This window comes from Cyprinus carpio, unplaced genomic scaffold, assembly GCF_018340385.1.
Source record: "Cyprinus carpio isolate SPL01 unplaced genomic scaffold, ASM1834038v1 S000000187, whole genome shotgun sequence".
NCBI classification, from domain to species: domain Eukaryota; kingdom Metazoa; phylum Chordata; class Actinopteri; order Cypriniformes; family Cyprinidae; genus Cyprinus; species Cyprinus carpio.
The window spans coordinates 1-5722 of NW_024872937.1; the positions used below are offsets into that span (position 1 = coordinate 1).

Consider the following 5722-nt stretch of genomic DNA (forward strand, 5'->3'; position numbering starts at 1 on the left):
ATCTTTTTCATCAGCACCTGACCATTAATACTGCTTTGCCTTAATTGCGGTTGTGGTCTGTCAAAGGTACGCCCATGATGGCTCAACGTGCCCAGAAGACTGACGATCGTCTGCTCTCGCAGCCAAGTCGAGATAGGTTCTGTCAAGACGTGTGGATTCGTAACCACCAGCCTCAAGGGGAGGGGAGGACACGACCGGAACCGCAGCGCCTTACGAACGCATCGGCCATTCTGTACCAGGCTGATGCTGGCGAGTAGAGCTGAACTCGTTGGAAGCTAGACATAGTAAGTCAGGAACTCACGTGAAGCTAGGTGGATTCTCAACGTTCTTGACCCGCCCGTTCCAGCTTGCAAGGCCTCGTTGGCGCAGTTAGGGCAGCGCGTCAGTCTCATAATCTGAAGGTCGTGAGTTCGCGACTCACACGGGGCAGGGTGATGCTTTTTTTGATAACTGAGAGCACGTTTAGACCAGGGGGTGTCAAAACTAAAATTCCTTTCGGGCCGGGAAGCCCGCAGAGTTTTGTTCCAACCCTGCTCAAACACACATAGCAGTAGTTTTTCAAATTGAGCCTGAAGGGCGTGATTAGTTGGATCAGGTGTCTTGAATTAGGGCTGAAATCTAATACTCTGCAGGGCTCCGACCCACCATCCAAGGAATTGAGTGTTTGACCACCATGGCTTCTCTCCAGACTGGACTACATGTTATGCGGGTCTTCCGGCACGTACTATCGAGCCTCTGCAACTGGGGTCCAGAATGCAGCAGTGAGAGCGGGCCTCTCCTCAAACGAAAAAGCAAAGGAAGAAAGCCCAAGTCACACCCTTCTCTTCCTAATTTTGCGAGGGCTACCAACCAGCTGCCCGCATCACGAATCACGACCGGTGATGATGTTTGCCTACAAGATGAACCAAACTGGCTCTTCAGCAACTATTACTAAAAGTCGCTGGTTCAGACCTATGCGGCCCTCAAGCAAGCTTGCGTTCTGAAGATGAACGACGCCTTCAGGTGCCCATCCCTAAGAGAGCACAAATCTAACTCGCCGGACATTTCCTGGGACTGTTCCAGCTGTTGTGGAACGGCTTGCCTCTTCAATTCGAGCAGCGGAGTCTTTAACCATTTTCAAAAAATGTCTGAAGACACATCTTTTTCATCAGCACCCTGACCAATTAATACTAGCATTTGCCTAATGCGGTGGTTTTGTCAAAGTTAACGCCCTGCTGGCTCCCACGTGCAGAAGACTGAAGTCTCTGTCTGCAGCCAAGAGATAGGTCTGTCAGAAGTGGGATTCGAACCCACGCCTCCAGGGGAGACTGCGACCTGAACGCAGCGCCTTAGCCCGCTCGGCCATCCTGACACCTGTGCTTGGCGTGAGCTGACCTGTGGGAGCTAGACCTAAAGTCAAGGACCTGGAAGCTAGTGATTCTCTGTTCAGCCCCGTCCAGCCTGCAGGCCTCGTTGGCGCAGTTAGGCAGCGCGTCAGTCTCATAATCTGAAGGTCGTGCGTTCGAGCCTCACACGGGGCAGGGGTGATGCTTTTTGATACCTGAGAGCGCTTAGACCAGGGGGTGTCAAACTAAATTCCTTTAGGGCCGGAGCCCTGCAGAGTTTTGTTCCAACCCTGCTCAACACACACAGCATGTAGTTTTCAAATGAGCCTGAAGGGCGTGATTAGTTGGATCAGGGGTGTTGAATTAGGGCTGAATCTAAACTCTGCAGGGCTCCGGCCCTCCAGGAATTGAGTTTGACACCCATGGTTCTCTCCAGACTGGGACGAATGTTTCTGGACTACGGGTCTTCCGGCACGTACTATCGAGCCTCTGCAACTGGGTCCAGAATGCAGCAGTGAGAGCGGTCTTCAACGAGCCAAAGAAAGCCCAAGTCACACCTCTCTTCATAATTTTGCGCTGGCTACCAACAGCTGCCGCCGCGTCAGAATCGAGGTGCTGATGTTTGCCTACAAGATGACCACTGGCTCTTCAGCAATATACCTAAAGTCGCTGGTTCAGACCTATGCGCCCTCAAGAAGCTTGCGTTCTGCAAGTGAACGACCGCCTCCAGTGGCCATCCCTAAGAGGCACAAAATCACTCTGACGGACATTTTCCTGGACTGTTCCCAGCTGGTGGAACGGCTTGCCTATCTCAATTCGAGCAGCGGAGTCTTTTAACCATTTTTTAAAAAAATGTCTGAAGACACATCTTTTTCATCAGCACCTGACCAATTAATACTAGCATTTGCCTAATGCGGTGTTTTGTCAAAGTTAACGCCCTGCTGGCTCCCACGTGCCAGAAGACTGAAGTCTCTGTCTGCAGCCAAAGGATAGGTCTGTCAGAAGTGGGATTCGAACCCACGCCTCCAGGGGAGACTGCGACCTGAACGCAGCGCCTTAGGACCGCTCGGCCATCCTGACACCTGTGCTTGGCGTGAGCTGACCTGTTGGAGCTTGGAGCTGGACCTAAAGTCAAGGACCTGGAAGCTAGTGATTCTCTGTTCAGCCCCGTCAGCCTGCAGGCCTCGTTGGCGCAGTTAGGCAGCGCGTCAGTCTCATAATCTGAAGGTCGTGAGTTCGAGCCTCACACGGGGGCAGGGTGGTGCTTTTTTGATACCTGAGAGCGCTTAGACCAGGGGTGTCAAACTAAATTCCTTTAGGGCCGGAGCCCTGCAGAGTTTTGTTCCAAACCTGCTCAAACACACATAGCATGTAGTTTTCAAATGAGCCTGAAGGACGTGATTAGTTGGATCAGGTGTGTTGAATTAGGGCTGAATCTAAACTCTGCAGGGCTCCGGGCCCCTCCAGGAATTGAGTTTGACACCCATGGTTTCTCTCCAGACTGGACTAATGGTTATGCGGGGTTCTTCCGGCACGTCCGTACTATCGAGCCTCTGCAACTGGGTCCAGAATGCAGCAGTGAGAGCGGTCTTCAAACGAGCCAAAGAAACGCCCAAGTCACACCTCTCTTCATAATTTTTTGCGCTGGCTACCAACAGCTGCCCGCATCAGAATCGAGGTGGTGATGTTTGCCTACAAGATGACCACTGGCTCTTCAGCAATATACCTAAAGTCGCTGGTTCAGACCTATGCGCCCTCAAGAAGCTTGCGTTCTGCAAGTGAACGACGCCTTCAGGTGCCATCCCTAAGAGCACAAAATCACTCTGACGGGACATTTTCCTGGACTGTTCCCAGCTGGTGGAACGGCTTGCCTATCTCAATTCGAGCAGCGGAGTCTTTAACCATTTTCAAAAAAATGTCTGAAGACACATCTTTTTCATCAGCACCTGACCCTACTAGCATTTGCCTAATGCGGTGTTTTTTGTCAAGTTAACGCCCTGCTGGCTCCACGTGCCAAAGACTGAAGTCTCTGCTTCTGCAGCCAAAGGATGGTCTGTCAGAAGTGGGATTCGAGACCCACGCCTCCAGGGGAGACTGCGACCTGAACGCAGCGCCTTAGACCACAGTCGCGAACCATCCTGACACCTGTTGCTTTGGCGTGAGCTGACCTGTTTGGGAGCTAGACCTACCAAAGGACCTTGATAGCTAGTGATTCTCTGTTTCAGCCCCGTCAGCCTGCAGGCCTCGTTGGCGCATTTAGTCAGCGCGTCAGTCTCATAATCTGAAGGTCTTGGTTCGATGCTCCTCACACGGGGCAGACAGGGTGATGCTTTTTTGATACCTGAGAGCGCTTTAGACCAGGGGTGTCAACTAAATTCCTTTAGGGCCGAGGCCCTGCAGAGTTTTGTTCCAACTCTGTTCAAACACACACAGCATGTAGTTTTTCAAATGAGCCTGAAGGGCGGTGATTAGTTTGGATCAGGTGTGTTTGAATTAGGGCTAAAAAAAAATCTAAAACTCTGCAGGGCTCCGGCCCTCCAGGAATTGAGTTTGACACCCATGGTTCTCTCCAGACTGGACTAAAAAATGTTCGCAAATGCGGGTCGCCGGCACGTACTATCAAGCCGCGCCTCTGCAACTGGGTCCAGAATGCCGCAGTGAGATCGGTCTTCCACGAGCCAAAGAAAGAAAAGGCCCAATCCTTGTCAACACCTCTCTTCCATAATTTTGCGGCGGCTACCAACAGCTTCTGCCCGCAGACATCAGAATCGAGGTGCTGATGTTTGCCTACAAGATGACCCACTGGCTTCTTCAGCCAATATACCTAAAGTCGATGGGGTGACCTGTTTCGCTGCCCTCAAAAAAAAAAAGCGTATCAAAAAAGCTAAAGCGTGTCCGTCAGCTGGCAAGCTGCACCCAGTTTTGTCGCCAGTCCCAAGGATTTTCAAAGCGCGTTCCACTCCCCCCCCCCTACATTAAACATGACAAGGTTCCCAAATCACTCTGATACAACGTACAATGCAATCTGAAACCGGAGAGTGTGCGGAGGTTTTGTTGCAGTTTCCTTTCAAATTGGATACCTGTTGTGAAGTGGAAAACATTCTGTAATTCAGCAGCTGATCCTCAATTCAAAACTAGCAGGTAGTCCCTCCACTCTGTTTTGGTCAAAGAAAACGCCACAGGAGCCAATTGCCAGATAACTGACAAGTCTGTTTCTAACCATCCAAGGACTTTCAAACCACAACCGAAGTCTGTAATGAACCCAAGCACTTTTTGGGGAGGACTGAGCACATGAAGCAGCGCCCTTGGATTTAGTTTTCTTCACAGCCTCTGACCAACTTGAATTCGTGGGCCCCTTGAAATTCTAAAACCTGCAAAAATAACAGCTTCCCGAGCAATTGCTCAATTGCGTGTCTTGAGGGGGGTGACCGGGGGGGTTTTTTTGAGAGTTTCATGACACGCCCTGTCTTGGCCCAGGGACTGGACCTAATAAGAATGGAGCGGCTTTGCATGCCCTCAGATCCTTAGCGGGTCCTTTTTTTTTGTCCGGTCAACGTAAATATCAACAGGGCCTCCCACGATGCCTACCAGGGGTCCCCCCGAAATGGCACGCACTGGCGAAACTGAACTCCCCTTTTTTCCAACGCGCTTAGGAAAGGGCCCGCTAAGTTGCGCAACCTTCCCTTCCCTTCCCCCCATAACGCATTGAGAAGGCTGGCCTAAGCAGAAGCTGCTTTTTTCTGGTGTGAAAAGTCGTGCTTTTTTCATGTGTTTTTTGCCTAACAAGGATGACCACTGGCCCTCTTTTTTTTTTCGAGCAAATATAAATCTAAAGTGGTTCCCGTGGTTCCAGACACCCTAACTGCGCCCTCAGAAGCCTTTGCCCCCGTTTTCCTGCAATGTGTGTGTGTGGAAACGACGCCCCTGTCCAGTTTGGCCACCATCCGTCAGTCCTTCACAAATCACCATAATCGAAGTGAGATTTATTTTGTATTATTTTTATTTGAGTTTTTAATTATTTAATTAGTAACATTTCATTAATATTATTTTTATTACAAAAACAAGACGTGGGCAGGGTGGTGCTTTTTTTTTTTTTTTGGATAACCTGAGAGAGCGCTTAGACCCAGGGGTGTCAAACTAACAAAATTCCTTGTGGGCCCGGAGCCTGGCAGAGTTTTTTTGGGTTGTTACCAAACACTGGCGTCAAACACACGCATGCATTATTTTTTTTTCCCCCCCCCCACCTCCCCCCCCCCCCCCCCCAAATGAAAAATCCCCCTGAAAGGGGGGCGTGATTATTTGGAATCAGGTGTGTGTTGGAAATTAGGCTGAATCTAAAACTCTGCAGGGCTCCGGCCCTCCAGGGAATTGAGTTTGACACCCATGGCTCTCTCCAG

The 5722-nt window shown here is 50.5% G+C and overlaps 5 non-coding genes across 5 annotated transcripts; 3 read left to right on the plus strand and 2 right to left on the minus strand.

The window, feature by feature from the left end:
* Positions 1-354: 354 nt before the first annotated feature.
* Positions 355-429, plus strand: trnam-cau. The gene has a single exon. It is a non-coding gene; the product is annotated as a tRNA-Met (tRNA).
* Positions 430-1268: 839 nt separating this feature from the next.
* trnal-cag lies at positions 1269-1351 on the minus strand. Its single transcript has one exon. It is a non-coding gene; the product is annotated as a tRNA-Leu (tRNA).
* Positions 1352-1446: 95 nt separating this feature from the next.
* On the plus strand, positions 1447-1520 carry trnam-cau. The gene has a single exon. It is a non-coding gene; the product is annotated as a tRNA-Met (tRNA).
* An 801-nt stretch (positions 1521-2321) lies between these two features.
* trnal-cag lies at positions 2322-2405 on the minus strand. Its single transcript has one exon. It is a non-coding gene; the product is annotated as a tRNA-Leu (tRNA).
* Positions 2406-2506: 101 nt separating this feature from the next.
* trnam-cau lies at positions 2507-2581 on the plus strand. Its single transcript has one exon. It is a non-coding gene; the product is annotated as a tRNA-Met (tRNA).
* Positions 2582-5722: the final 3141 nt, after the last annotated feature.